This window comes from Vulpes vulpes, chromosome 6 (genome assembly GCF_048418805.1).
Source record: "Vulpes vulpes isolate BD-2025 chromosome 6, VulVul3, whole genome shotgun sequence".
NCBI classification, from domain to species: domain Eukaryota; kingdom Metazoa; phylum Chordata; class Mammalia; order Carnivora; family Canidae; genus Vulpes; species Vulpes vulpes.
This window is the reverse complement of record NC_132785.1, coordinates 16,699,178-16,715,999: the sequence shown is the minus strand read 5'-3', so window position 1 is coordinate 16,715,999 and position 16,822 is coordinate 16,699,178. Positions and strand designations below refer to the sequence as shown.

The following is a 16,822-nucleotide window of genomic DNA, read 5'->3' as shown; positions in this document are numbered from 1 at the left end:
ATCCAACAGTGGATCTGAGTTGTCAGCCTCAATTCTGTTTCTATCCTGCCAAGGAAAGTACAAGTCATTATTCACAGATTCCAAATCTGTGAATCCACCTACTTGCTAAAATTTATTTGTAACCCCAAGTTCAATACTTGCAGTGCTTCCACAGTCGTCATCATTCACAGACATGCACATGCACTGAGTTGTGAAAAATCTGAGTCATCCACTGCACGTGTTCTCACCCTCAGGTGGAACGAGGAACCTGCTGCTTTTTTGTTTCAGCTCTCCTACTGTAAACAAGTATTCTTTCCTCAGTCTATTTAGTGCCACATATTTCATATCTGCATGCTTTTTGTTGGTGATTTCACGGTTTAAAATGGCTCCCAAGCATAGTGCTGAAATGCTGCCTAGTATCCCTATGCACAAGGAGGTTGTGATGTGCCTTACAGAGAAAATACACAGAATAAATAAGCTTCCCTGAGACATGGGTTATACTGCTTTTGGCTATGAGCTCAATGTTAATGAATCAACAATATATATTAAATAAGGTGCCTTTAAACATAAACACATAAAACAAAGCTATGCATTGTTTGACAAAAATGTGACCAGAGGCTGGCAGGAATCTAACCCTGAATTTCCCCCAGGGGCAGTGATTTAGTATGCACTAACTCAGCATTCAAGGTAACTTTATAAAACATAACTACCACAAATAATAAGAATCATCAAATGGCAACATTATTACCTCTTAAGAAAAATGTCATGGAAAGATTTCATATATCAGATCAAAGGACAGCAAAGAAGCCACACAGTGCCCTTTCCAGTCTCAAAATCTAGCTCTCAGTGAAGAACTGATCCATGCCTCAGATGGGCAGTTAAATAATTTTCTCCTTTGAGCCCCCCAAATTCCATCATTCTACAATTGGTCAGGGATCTGATTGAGTCTCAGATTCCACTTTTATATAATATGAATGTTGGAAAAGATAGCACCTTAGATCTCTTCCTAGCTCTAAAATTTTATTATTCAAGGAAAAGATTTTCCTAATATTCTTCTGGAAAAATACACATTTTGTCATTAAGTACCTTGACCATAAAGATTTCTCTTTTAACATCAAATCCGATCCCATTTTTTACTCTCCATTCAGTATTTCATGTACAGAAATTTTCATGTATAGAAACTTGCTATTTCTCATTTATGATCTTTTTAAGTTGGTTACTATCTTCAATTCACTGGTACAAGAAAAGACTCTCAAAGTTTTCCTACATATCAGACATTCGATACTTCTAAGAAGAACCAAAATCTCTTTGCCTTCCCCATGCTACCTTTGCTCATTCCGAAGAACTATATCCAGAATATTGTGATGGATAATGTGCCATGCACTTTGGCCTTAAATCAAATGGATAGGGCATCTGGGTGCTCAGTCAGTTAGGCGTCTGCTTTCAGCTCGGGACAAAATCCCTAGGTCCTAGGATAGAGTAGATCCTGGGATCAAGCCTTCTCTCTGGCACCCTGCTCAGCAGGGAGCCTGCTTCTCCCTCTCCGTTTGCCCCTCCCCCTGCTTGTGCTCTTAACCGCTCTCTCTCAAATGAATGGATAAAATCTTAAAAAAAAAAAAAAAAAAGCTTTAAAAAAATAAATAAACCAAATGGGTAATAAGCTTATAAAAACCTACATAGTATCTCTTTCAAAGTGAAGACAGCCTTGGAGTAACAAGTCTTGTTTTCCTGTAACCCTATTTTTAGAACAAGCCTCCTAACCTCCTAGTAGTTCCCTAAAAAACACTCAGAATTACATCTAGGACAATTGTGACCAGTTTTAAATCAATCCATAGCTGAGTTGGCAGCAGTAAACAATGAACATGCCTGAACTGGGTAAGAACACAGTCCATGAAGTGATAATACCTGGACAGCAGCCAACTTCATTCATTTTCCTTATTCCCAAGAAGGGGGGAAAAAACATATAAAAACAACCAAAAAAACAAAACAAAAAAAACAACAGTTCTGAAATGGTGTGATTATCTGCATAATTTAATATTACCTATCTCACACAAAAAGGAAATGGGCTTATAGGTGTGAGTGCCTCTAAAAAAGACAAAGCAATACACAATGAAGAAAGACACCAAACTAGAGAGAAAGGAAAAAAACCCAACAGATAGGGAATGTTGTATCACAAGCAAAATAGAAGAATCAATATAATAATTCCAATAAAGCAACTCAACTTGTTGCAGCCATGTTTGTCTTCCCCATTAAGCTCTGAGTATATTGGTGATAATGATATAATTAAGTATCTTAATGACAACTATATCATTTGAGGTAGTATGATTTAATTATACATGAATTCATAAACACAGTACCTAAAATGTAGGTGCCTGTTAATAAATGTTGAGTTTAACAGAACTGAAGGCTTTTATTATTTTGGTTACTCACATCACTGCTTTTCAAAAAATTATGACACTCTCAAAGAAAGCATCAGGATCTCTTAGATTAGAGCATGTGAATGGCCTGCTGTCTATCCAAAAAGTCTTGCCAGCGTGGGTCAAAAATACTAGTGAAAATGTAAATAGAAGAACCAAAATAAGGTCAAAAATACTAGTGAAATGTAAATAGAAATATATCATCCTTTCGTCCCCAAAATAAGATTTATTGATTTGTCCTTAAATGTACTCAAGTATATTTGCCTTTACCTAGAAACTTGACCAGATTGTTGAGAACATTGATAAGTTTAATAGATTATTAATCTAGCCTAAAATCTAAGATTCAACTATGATTATTTTATTGTCATGAAATTAAAAATGATAGGAAACCATTATATTACACTCACAGAAACCAGTAAAGTCCCCTACTTCATCTAAAACTCAGTTGTTTTATGTCATTAACAAAGTGTCATGAAATCCTTATGATGAAATTAATCTATTAATCTTACAAACAAACTGAAAAGAGAATGATTATATTGCTGTTCACATCACTGATTCACCTCATTATATTCAACATCAAACATTTACCAAATAACTACTATACTATGTGAGGGAATAGAAAGATTGGTAAATCAGAATTCCTGTCCTTAGAGAGATTACAGTTTTATTAGAACTATGAACAATTAAGTAGTGTGGATAGTATAGTCTCATAAATACTATATCAGCAGTAAGCATGCCATAGTGGGACGGGGAGGGATGAATGATTACACATGGGGAAACAAACATAACCTAGATTGGAGAAGTTAGGTAAGGAATAACCAGAAATGTTTCCCACAGATTGCTGAGCCGAATATATTGACTCATTTCAATTCTCCAAATCTGTAAACACCTTAAGTGAAAGAGGCTATATTTTTATGTACTAGGCATCATAGCAAAGTAATCTCATAAGACATTCTTTCAGTATCCCTTGGCTAAACCAAATCTGACCTTTAATGATGCATTTAATGGTCTTATCCAGAGAGAATATTTCAAAAATCAAAGTCCACTCTTGTAATATATAATTGGTCTTCAATCAAGACTGACAGCAGACTCATGCTTGCTGGAAAAGCTGAGGATACCACTCCCATCAACACTGCTGGCCTTTTCTACTATAAAAAGTACACCAGTGTACTACTACAAGGTCAAGTAAGTAATTTGCACACTACACAAAAGAAATATCACTTAGAGAGGGAAGAAACTAAAATACAGGTAAATAATTCCAGAAACTGTCATAGCAGTTTACATTACTTGATATCTGTAAGCTTGAGTGTGATCATATTTACATGATCCAGAGAAGGATTCTTCCAATTAATCTATTTATAGATATCAATGGCCACAGTGTACAAAGCTTTCTACTATCATCCTTTATCCATAATTGGTAATGATATTATGCAAAGAGTTTTAGCGAAGACTATTTAGGCCAAAATATTCACATTTATACTGACAATACTGTTGATATCACCAAGATTTATTATGAATATCTCTATTAGACCTTACATAACAGTAATATGACTCTTTAGTAGAAATGGATTGAAGTCACAGAAATCAGTTTCCAACGCATAGGTGATTCTTAAACAGTGATTCTCAAATGTTGACACAAATCAAATTACTAGAAGTCTAACCTAGACAAGGATTGCTCAGCTCTACTTCCAGAGTTTCTGATTCAATAGATCTAGGGTGAAGTCTAAGGATCTGCATTTCTAAACTCCCAGATGAGGCAGTTCTGCTAGCCTGGAGACTGTATTTTGAGATCAGCTGCTCTAAAATAACACAGCTATTAAAAATTGTTAACAAATGTATAAATGTAGCCTCTGCAACACATAGCTGGACAAACAGTAAAAGCAAATTAATAAACTTATTAATGAGCATCATGAAAAATATAACAAGCATTCACAGAAAAGACAAATGAAGACATAGAAAAGTCATCTAAATCATAATGGGGAGGGATATCAGAAAACATTCCTAAAGGGAGGTGTTTTGAAAGAAAAAATTACTATGTAGGAGAGAAAGAGTATTTTAAGTACAGAAAGCAGTATGTGAAAAGAGTCTGACACTGGGATTTGGACTTACTTCCATTTATTCTAAGCGCATCCATCATCAAGTTTTTTATCCCTCAGTAAATGTGCTACTCTTAGATTATGATGAAGTGGTTATTGTTTTGTTTTGTTTTCTACAAAACAAATATTGTTGATATTTGTCAGATGCTACACATAGATCCTATGACTAATGTGTAGGGCAGTGAATGTTGAACACAGAGAGTTAAATGATCTATTTCATGTGTAGCTTCCTATGTGTTAAAGCCAAGTCGTTTGCAAGTGATCATCAAAGTTGCAAAAGTCCATTGGAGGATTTTAAGCTGGAAAGCTGCAAGATCAGATGTACATTTCAGAAGGATCATTTCTGTTAATGTATGATATGTGAATTCATGGAGGTTAGACTATAAGCAAGAAGACTAGCTCAGTAGCCGCTGAATAGTCCAACCTAAACTACAGCAATGACAATGATGAATTTGAAGAATGAAAAGTGGATTTGAAGGCAACTTGCAATATACACAAAGAGTAAATATGGCAGTTGGGTAAGACAGATTGATCAAAGATTACTTGCAAGTTTCTCTTAAAACTGAAAAAAGAAACAAAAAAGTGTACTTTATTAAAAAGTACACTTAATGTATTTATACTTAGTGGGTCACACCAATTCTATAAATTATAAATACACAACATGAATGCAGAAAGCTAAGAAAAATGATCAAACAAATAGAAGTCATTATAAGTTTAGGAACTGCATAGAAATATCAACATTTCTTGCTTTAGAAATAAATCTTTGTAATTATATCTCCAATAGCCAGTAACAAAATGAAGTGTTTCACATATCGCTGTCAATGAACATTGAGTAACTGCACTTAAAAGAAAAACTGCACAAAAGAAAGTGACAAACCAGACCTACCCTCTCTCCCATCTTTATTGTCTTTTTCCCACCAGCCCCGCCCACATCATCACAATGAAGTCCTTGACTTCTGAATTTCTATGTTCAAGCAGTTTGGCCTATCCCTATTTACATGCATCATATAGTACTACAAACACTCTAAGAGGGACTGGGGTACTAAATTTGTATTGAAATACAAACTGTCTAATGATTCAAGTGCTTAAAGGTATAGAAGTCCCCATACGTAGAATTACTGCTACAGAGAATAGAACATAAGCACATTATAGGATGGACACATTGCCACAGGATAAAACAATACAAAAAAAGACAGACTGCTGTTATGTAGCTATATCAAAATCTTCTAGGGCAATGTTAAGTAAGGTTCTAACAATGGCTATAAGGCAAATGACTTGGAAAATAAACTTTCCAAATGTGTTTAACAACAAAATAAATTATATACTGATATCAAGTAAGAGACCAAGGAAACCCCTTGTAATAGTACCAAGGGCAAAGTTAAGTAATATGAATCATAGGTAACAGAAATTAGCCTGTGAAGGTTTAATTCTTCCTGTTTTTAGAAAAGATGCTACAAATAAAAGAGCCACAATTATAACCTTCCATAAAGATTACATTCTAAAGACTTTAATCATTAAGGACTCATTTCAAAGTACGTCTGGGGTGGAAAGAGTATTTTAGAAAAGAAATTATCATTAGAAGTGGTTCTTTTACGATATAGAATTGCATTTGCTACATATAACTAGAACCATTTCCATACAAGTCAAAGCATCACTAGAAAGAAGGAAGATAAGCACTGAGGAAAACATTCATTAATATTTATATAACTGTGAAACAACCATCAATATCTTTCCCATCCCCCTCCCAGAACATCTTCCAGAAGATGACTCAAAAGCTGCTCCTCCAATATATCTGTTTCTTTCCATCATTATCAGCACTGCCATAGTCCTCTGCTTAATTTTTTTCTGGTCTTTCATACATCCTCTTTACTAGATCACCACTCTTTGTAAGGGGTTCCGTTGGTGTAATAAGAGTAAACAGGAAATAACGAGGTAGGTCATACATATTTCCTTTTATCTGTTACTTTATTCTTTACAACATACACACAAGTTTTTAAATGTGCATCAGATTTTAGTGAAGCACTCTGCATAGATATAGGGAATACTGAAAGAGAAAAAGTTAAGTTCTCTGGCAAACATTACTGTTCCTGTAGTCAAAGAGAACAGCAGCTACAAGTAAAAAATCTTTATGAAACATTTCTCTCCTGTGAATATTCCCATTTTTAAATGTATTAATGTATTCTCCTATCCTCAATTCTATCCCCACAAATACTCGAACTATATACATAATGGCCTTTCCTCCTTTTAATCTCTGTCCTCTTTGAGCAAGCATAAAACACAGTTGTTAATTTCACTGCAACATCTCATCTCCCAAGGCCTCAAAGAACTGCTGCAGGGTCAGCAAGAGAAGGGGCAAGATGACTTGGGTGATAAGGTTCTACAGTACAATCAGAATGTGAATGTCAGTCTAGCCCACTTAACATCTCTTCACCAGTGTGGTCTCAGATAAATCTACAGGTTTTCCCAGTTGTAAAAAGCAGGTAACATATTAATCACCATACCCAGCACAAAATACACATGTGTGTACAAAAACATACAACACATGAAAATGCCCAAAATAAAGATGATTATTCCTCAGAAATAGTACAGTCCAAATACATTCAGGAAAAAGATAAGCATGTCTTTGTCCGATGATTTATATGTTTTCTGATCTCACTGAACATTCTTAATTTATTTCTACTGTGCAGGACAGTATATGTTCCTTTACTCAAATCCCTACTTTCAAACTATGCCTTCTCTGGCTTGATTAGGATAAAAACCAAGCCCCAAACCATATACTTAATGGCTACTTCCTTGATTCACAAATGTTTAACCAACATTCTGAACACTTGCAAATGCCTGACTTAAAATTATGGACAAGGCATCTTTCTTGGTCCCATTTTCAATTTAGGTATGTGTTTGGGGAATCATATAGCATCTGTGAGGTTTTCATTACACTAATATTTTTTAAATTTCATCTAGTCATTATATTTAGATATAATGTTGTTTCTTGGGATCAGCAACACAATGAACCGGAATGAGCATATTATCTCAGTGTTTCTTGTATTCAGTAGACCCTCTAGTTGTATGTGAATGTCCACATTTTCCAATGTTCTCACCTTTGAGGTACTTTATTCTCTCATCTTAATTATATCTTCTTTCTGTCATGTGTTTAGAGAGTTTGCCATCATTTCCTCTCCTCTCTTCCCCCAACTTTGCAAATCACTTCCACAAACATTAATTTAAATAAAATGATTGCCAGAGTTACTCTTATGTTCATACTAGTCTCCATAGATAAATTAATAATATTGGGCTTTGGAAAGGAAAACAAAAAATAATTCACTTTTTCCAATCAATTTTAAGTTAAAGAAAAGTATATAACTGAGGCTAGCAGGTTAATTATTTGCATAGATAAATACAGTAAGAAATAAAGAAACACAAGTCACTTAATAGTTACTAGAAATTGCTATCATAATTCAAATGGCAAGCCATTTAATTTACAGGAATATTACATGCTTAGAAAATTACTTTCTCAGTCACAAATGACTAAAATATGAACTTGCAAGTGATATAAATGAAAAGGATGTTAATAAATAAGAATATTGTCAATCACTGGAAAATCCCTGAAATGTGTTTTTATATGCAGAGACATTTCTTAAAAGTATAAAATTTCTAAGCTATTAACAGTGTTCTTTAAATTATATAATTCAGAATTGCCATATTTCACAAAAGAAAAATTAAACACTAATCAATTTTACATAAATTCCAACTTTTATTTTTATTTTTTTAAATATTTTATTTATTCAGGAGAGACACAGAAAGAGAGAAAGAGAGAGAGAGAGAGAGAGAGGGGCAGAGACACAGGCAAAGGGAGAAACAGGCTCCATGCAGGGAGCCTGCTATGGGACTCCATCCCGGGACTCCAGAATCACACCCTGGGCTGAAGGCAGTGCTAAACCACTGAGCCACCCAGGGATCCCCAAATTCCAACTTCCAGACCTATATTCTCCAAATACAATGAAGATAATTATAATCTAACCAAAATTAAAACTTAACCCTCAAGTTTCAATTACCATAAGTCAATCTTTCATGAAAACTATTTAAACATATTACCAGTTTAAAGGCAAATATTACTGTTAATTTCCAGCTTCTAAACACTAATTATTAAAAACTAACTCATCCCACATAAGCACTAGGATATTCATTTCTATTTTAAAAAGTTAATTGCTTGGCTTCCTGAATACTTTTATTTTAAAACTATGATCGTAACAATATATACTAACATACATTACTAATTCACAAAAATAGTGTCCTGAAATCCTCACCAGAAGGGAAGAAAATGCTAAATGTATAATTTTATTATTTAATTTCAAAGCAAATGAAATGAACATGTCAAAACTCCTGTTTTTTAAAGCATGTAAATGAAAAAGACACATGGGAAAATTGCTGAATGATTTACCAAGTGAATAAGCAGCAAAACGTTTAAAGGTCCAGGGGTAAATTAAATGCTAAGGCAAAACAGGCACTTGAAAGGGATGTCAATTTGATACCAGAAATACATAAATATAGGAGAAGCTGGGAAAATAAAAAGTGGCTTACATTATTTCTAAACAAGAAATTCCATGATAGAAGAAAGTTACTGAACACCAGTAAATCTAAATTACTGTACCTACACTGGTATGGCAATATAGGTCAACATTTTTAAAGAATGGAAAAGGCCAGTTCTGGAAAGACGAAATTAGAGGTCACTGTCCTAAGAGGTTATGTTAATGTATGGTAAGTCCCAGTTCCTCCAAATGGAAGGTGAGCTGTTTGTACTGAGGCATCAGACAGAGCTTTATTATTCTTACACCAACTGTGAAAAGTCTTGTTCAATTGTCCTAAAATCATTAAAGTATCAACGGCTGTTATCCAAATCTTTGGGAACTGAGTCAATCTGTGTCTACATTGCCTAAGCTGCAACTACTTGGGCTATCTGTTCCAACACATTCTCCAAAAGTAATACAGCAGCTTCTGCTGTAGCTATATGCACTGTAGATACACTGCAGTTTTAAAGAAGGGTAATAAAAAGAGTTGTTTCCTAATACCATTCTAAATTATGTCCAAAACTGCCTCTTTTCTAATCCTTTGGCTAGGTAGACTAGGCTTTTGTTGTGCTTTTTTTGTTTTTATCCATTTACGCTTCTGAGTTGCTAGTTTCTTCATCTCCACATGGGAAATATGTGAAGTGAAAAGGAAATTCAGGGGATTCACCTGTGTTGTTCTTTAGGTCACAAAGTCCCTAGGCTGGACTGCCTTCTTCTCTTAAACTTTCAGTCCTATCATGTACTGCTATATATAATGTCCAAGTTTTTTAGTTTTATTTAGTGGGAGTAATAGGTAAAAGAATGTCAACTTTATCTTTCTGAAAGCAGAAGTCTCCCTTGGATGACATTTGATGCTTTATTTTATATCAGTGTCTTATAAATGATAAGGTATAGTAGTTCTCAGCTATGATATTTCATACTAATATAATGAAGCTATAACTTGTAAATTTTGTGATAGTAGTTCACTATTTAAATTGGTTTAGCTGTTTATATTTTAATAATCTGGTTAGATTAATCACTTTCAACTTCCTGATGAACTTTAGAATTAAAATTCTCTCTCTGTCCCCCCCTAAAATAAATAAATCTTAAAAAAAAAAAGAAGTCACAAAGGAAATATAAAATTTACATTAAGTTAATAAAAATGGGAATAAAACATACCAAAATTTGCATGACACAGCTAAATCAGTGCTGAGAGGAAAATTTAAAGAACTAAATGCTTATAGTAGAGAAAAGGAAAAGTCTCAAATTAACAATTTAAGCTCCTACCTCAAGAAGTTTAAAATACAAACCTAAAGCAAGAAATATGAGAGAAACAAATTTAAAACAGAAAGAAAATAGAAAAAAATCAAGAAAATAAAGAGTTATCTCTTTGAAACCCTCATCAACATTGACAAAATTCTAGAAAGACTGACAAAAAAGAAAAGGCATATTATCAATACGAGGATTGGAACAGGAATTAACATTTCAGACCTACATATATCAGAAATATAATAAGAGAATTCTGTATGCATCTATACAAGAACTTAGATGAAATGGATCAATTTCTCAAAAAAAGAAAAACTACCACAACTCACAGAACATGAAACAGATCATTTGAATAGCCCTATTAAGGAAATTGAACTCATAATCTAAAAACTCCCAAAAGAGATTTTCTGAGAACAGATGATTTCATTGGTTAATTCAACCAAATATTTAAAGAAAAATTAACACCAATTCTATACAACTTCTTCCAGAAAATAGAGAAGGAAAACACTTCTCAATTCAGTTCATGAAGCTAGTTATCACTCTAATATAAGACTAGAAAAGCCAGTACAAAATAAGAAAACTACAGATCATTATGCCTCGTGAATACTACAAATACAAAAATTTTAAAAAGATTTTATTTATTAATTCATGAGAAACACAAAGAGGCAGAGACAGGCAGAGGGAGAAGCAGGATCCCCAGTGGAGCCTACTACTGGACTTGATCCCAGGACCCCAGGATCACGATCTGAGCCAAAGGCAGACACTCAACCACTGAGCCACCCAGGTACCATCAAACACAAAAATTCTTAAGAAAAGTATGAGCAGACAGAATATAGCATTATGTAAAAAGAATCAGACACCATGATCAAATGGGATTCATTTCAGGGATGCAAGGCTGGTTCAATGTACAAAAAAAATCAGTAAACATAATCCATCACATCAACTGGCTAAAGAAGAAAAATCACATGATTGTACCAATTGATGTATAAAAAAACATATGACAAAATCAGAATTTTTATCATAAAAATTCTGAGGAAAAATATAGTAATAAAAGGGAAATTTGGAAGAAACTCAAACACGTGGAAGTTAAAGAGCATCCTGCTAAAAGATGAGAGGGTCAACCAGGAAATTAGAGAAGAATTAAAAACATTCATGGAAACTAATGAGAGTGAAGATACAACCATTCAAAATCTTTGGGTTACAGCAAAAGCAGTCCTAAGAGGGAAATACATCACAATACAAGCATCCCTCAAAAAACTGGAAAAAACCCAAATACATAAGCTAACCTTGCACCTAAAGGAACTGGAGAAAGAACAGCAATAAAACCTACACCAAGAAGAAGAAGAGGGTTCCTAAAGATTCGAGCAGAACTCAATGAAATAGAGACCAGAAGAACTGTAGAACAGATCAACAAAACCAAGAGTTAGTTCTTTGAAAGAATTAATAAGATAGATAAACCATTAGCCAGCCTTATTAAAGAGAAAAGAGAAAAGACTCAAATCAATAAAATCATGAATGAAAAAGGAGAGATCACCACCAATACCAATGAAATACAAACGATTTTAAAAACATATTATAAGCAGCTATACACCAATAAATTAGACAGTCTACAAGAAATGGACTCATTCCTGGAAAACCACAAACTACCAAAACTGGAACAGGAAGAAATAGAAAACCTGAACAGGCCAATAACCAGGGAAGAAACTGAGTCATCAAAAACCTCCCAAGACACAAAAGTCCAGGGCCAGATGGCTTCCCAGGGGAATTCTATCAAAGGTTTAAAGAAACAATACCTATTCTACTAAAGCTGTTCTGAAAGATAGAAAGAGATGGAATACTTCCAAACTTGTTTTATGAGGCCAGAATCACCTTAATTCCAAAACTAGACAAAGACCCCACCAAAAAGGAGAATTATAGACCAATATCCCTGATGAACACAGACGCAAAAATTCTCAACAAGATACTAGCCAATAGTATCCAACAGTACATTAAGAAGATTATTCACCATGACCAAGTGGGATTTATCCCTGGGATGCAAGGCTGGTTCAACACTTGTGATAGATCATACTAACAAGAGAAGAAACAAGAACCATATGATCCTCTCAATAGATGGAGAGAAAGCATTTGAGAAAATACAACACCCATTCCTGATCAAAACTCTTCAGAGTGTAGGGATAGAGGGAACATTCCTCAGCGTCTTAAAAGCCATCTACGAAAAACAACAACAACAAAAAAAAAAGCCATCTACGAAAAGCCCACAGCAAATATCATTCTCAATGGGGAAACACTGGGAGCCTTTCCCCTGAGATCAGGAACAAGACAGGGATGTCCACTCTCACCACTGCTATTCAACATAGTACTAGAAGTCCTAGCCTCAGCAATCAGACAACTAAAAGAAATAAAAGGCATTCAAATTGGCAAAGAAGAGGTCAAACTCTTACTCTTTGCCAATGACATGATACTCTACATAGAACACCCAAAAGACTCAACCTCAAGATTGCTGGAACTCTACAGCAATTCAGCAGTGTGGCAGGATACAAAATAAATGCCCAGAAATCAGTGGCATTTCTAAACACTAACAGTGAGACTGAAGAAAGAGAAATCAAGGAGTCAATCCCATTTACAATTGCACCCAAAAGCATAAGATACCTAGGAATAAACCTAACCAAAGAGGTAAAGGATCTATACCCTAAAAACTACAGAACACTTCTGAAAGAAATGGAGGAAGACACAAAGAGATGGATAAATATTCCATGCTCATGGACTGGAAGAATTAATATTGTGAAAATGTCAATGCTATCTGGGGCAATTTACACATTTAATGCAATCCCTATCAAAATACCATGGACTTTCTTCAGAGAGTTGGAACAAATAATCCTAAGATTTGTGTGGAATCAGAAAAGACCCCAAATAGCCAGGGGAATACTGAAAAAGAAAACCAGAGCTGGGGGCATCACAATGCCAGATTTCAAGTTGTACTACAAAGCCGTGATCATCAAGAAAGTGTGGTACTGACACAAAAACAGACACATAGATCAATGGAACCCAGAAATAAGCCCTACACTCTATGGTCAACTAATATTGGACAAAGCAGGAAAGACCATCCACTGGACAAAGGACAGTCTCTTCAATAAATGGTGCTGGGAAAATTGGACAGCCACGTGCAGAAGAATGAAACGATACCGTTCTCTTACACCATACACAAAGATAAACTCAAAATGGATGAAAGATCTAAATGTGAGACAAGAATCCATCAAAATCCTAGAGGAACTTTCCAGGACTCAGGGGCAGCCACAGCGGCAGTGGCGGGCAGCAGCCTTGGGAGGCAGAACTGGAACAGCCGCGGGTGGAGGCAGCGGCACTGAGGGATCTAACATATCCACTGAGGCACAAAGAGTTGATGACAGTCCAAGCACTAGTGGAGGAAGTTCTGATGGAGACCAACGTGAAAGTGTTCAACAAGAACCAGAAAGAGAACAAGTTCAGCCCAAGAAAAAGGAAGGAAAAATATCCAGCAAAACAGCTGCTAAATTGTCAACGAGTGCTAAAAGAATTCAGAAGGAACTTGCAGAGATTACATTGGACCCTCCTCCCAACTATAGTGCTGGATCCAAAGGAGACAACATTTATGAATGGAGGTCAACTATATTGGGACCCCCAGGATCTGTCTATGAGGGAGAGGCGTTCTTTCTTGACATTACCTTTTCATCAGACTATCCTTTTAAACCTCCTAAGGTTACCTTCCGAACAAGAATCTATCACTGTAATATTAACAGCCAGGATGTCATCTGTCTGGATATCCTAAAGGACAACTGGAGTCCAGCCCTAACCATTTCTAAAGTTCTCCTCTCCATCTGCTCAATTCTTACAGATTGCAACCCTGCTGACCCTCTAGTGGGTAGCATTGCCACACAGTACATTACCAACAGAGCAGAGCATGACCAGATGGCCAGACAGTGGACCAAGCAGTATGCCACATAGGGGCCTGCTGCTTGCTGCCCCCGTCGGACCTGTGCAAGCACATTCACCAAGTGCATCAATAGCCCTACCCACCCCTCCAGACCTCGGTTCTTATTTTCTTATCTTTATTAAATTTTGAACCTTTTTCTGATGGTATGTCATCCATCCCCCCACTCCTTTCTCCCTCCCTCCTTTTCCTCCTTTTCCTTGTTTCTTCCCTCCACCCCCCTTCTCAATTTATTCCCTTTTTTGATTCCTATTAACTTGAAAGATTTGGGTTGTTGTTGTTTTTTTTTCCCCACATCAACATGGATGGGAACTTTTGTTTTCAGTGCAAACAATGTTGGATCTGTAATAGTAAGAGCTTTCTTACAAAGCTTTGTATTACTGTGTGGTTTTGTTTTTTGTTGTTTGTTTTATTTTGATTTTTTTCCTTATATGTGATCTTTGGGAAAAAAAATTCAGAATTACATCTCATTTCTACTTAAATGTAGTGCTTAGACTTAATGTTTTGTACTGAAGTCTTTATTGGTGGGTGCATGCTACAGGGAACAAGTTTTTTGTACAAAAGCTTCAATCAGAATCACCGTGCATTACTGAGACTCTGTTTATCACTAGCCTTCTGTCCCCCACACAGAAGACTGCTGGATTGAACAAAATAATATGTATTTTGATTTACTTAAAGTGCTTGTAAATTTCTTAGGGACCTGCCACTTTTGACTGTGGATCGGTTGATGAACACTTGTATTATTAAAGCACTCAATAAATCACTGTAGCTGATAAATGCAAAAAAAAAAAAAATCCTAGAAGAGAACACAGGCAACACCCTTTTTGAACTTGGCCACAGCAACTTCTTGCAAGATACATCTATGAAGGCAAGGGAAGCAGAAGCAAAAATGAACTATTGGGACTTCATCAAGATATAAAGCTTATGCACAGCAGAAGAAACAGTGAAGAAAACTAAAAGACAACCTACAGAATGGGAGAAGATATTTGCAAATGACATATCAGATAAAAGACTAGTATCCAAGATCTATAAAGAACTTATTAAACTCAACAGCAAAGAAACAAACAATCCAATCATGAAATTGGCAAAAGAAATGAACAGAAATTTAACCTAAGAAGACATACATATTGGCCAACAAGCACATGAGAAAATGCTCCGCATCACTGGCCATCCGGGGAATACAAATCAAAACCACAATGAGATAGCACCTTACCCCAGTGAGAATGGTGAAAATTAACAAGACAGGAAACAACAAATGTTGGAGAGGATGTGGAGAAAGGAGAACCCTCTTGCACTGTTGGTGGGAATGTGAACTGGTGCAGCCACTCTGGAAAACTGTGTGGAGGTTCCTCAAAGAGTTAAAAATAGACCTGCCCTCCGACCCAGCAATTGCACTGCTGGGGATTTACCCCAAAGATACAGATGCAGTGATACGCCGGGACACCTGCATCCCAATGTTTATAGCAGAAATGTCCACAATAGCCAAACCGTGGAAGGAGCCTTGGTGTCCATCAAAAGATGAATGGATAAAGAAGATGTGGTCTATGTATACAATGGAATATTACTCAGCCATTAGAAAATGACAAATACCCACCATTTGCTCTGACATGGATGGAACTGGAGGGTATTATGCTGAGTGAAAGAAGTCAATCGGAAAAGGACAAACATTATATGGTCTCATTCATTTGGGGAATATAAAAATTAGTGAAAGGGAATAGAGGGAAAGGAGAGAAAATGGGTGAAAATATCAGTGAGGGTGACAAAATATGAGAGACCCCTAACTCGGGGAAATGAACAAGGGGTAGTGGAAGGGGAGGTGGGCGGGGGGTTGGGGTGACTGGGTGATGGGCACTGAGGGGGGCACTTGATGGGATGAGCACTGGGTGTTATGCTAAATGTTGGCAAACTGAATTCCAATAAATTTTTTTTAAAAGGAATATTACTCAGCATTAAAACCAACAAATACCCACCAGTTGCTTCAACATGGATGAAACTGGAGGGTATTATGTTGAGTGAAGTAAGTCACCAGAGAAGGACAAACATTACATGGTCTCATTCATTTGGGGAATATAAAAAATAGTGAAAGGGATTAAAGGGGAAAGGAGAGAAAATGAGTGGGAAATATCAGAGAGGGAGACAGAACATGAGAGATACCTAACTCTGGGAAACAAACAAGGAGTAGTGGAAGGGGAGGTGGGGGGGGGGTGCCTGGGTGACTGGCACTGAGGGTGGCACTTGATGGGATGAGCACTGGGTATTATGCTATATGTTGGCAAATCAAACTCCAATAAAAAAAATATACAAAAAAAAAGAAGTCGTGGTACATGTATACAATGGAATACTACCTCTCAGCCATAAAAAGAATGAAATCTTGCCATCAATGACATGGATGAAGCTAAAGTGTATTATGCTAAGTCAAATAAGTCAGTCAGAGAAAAACAAATCTGTATGATATTACTTGTAGGCGGAATTTAAGAACCAAAAAAAAAAAAAATGAGCAAAGGGGGATAAAAGAGAGGCAAACCAAGAAACACTTCTAACTCTAGAAAACAA

General features: G+C 35.9%; 1 pseudogene; it reads left to right on the top strand.

The window, feature by feature from the left end:
* The window catches only part of LOC112928098 (ubiquitin-conjugating enzyme E2 E2 pseudogene), a 91,371-nt pseudogene extending 76,976 nt beyond the window's left edge, over positions 1-14,395 (top strand).
* Positions 14,396-16,822: the final 2,427 nt, after the last annotated feature.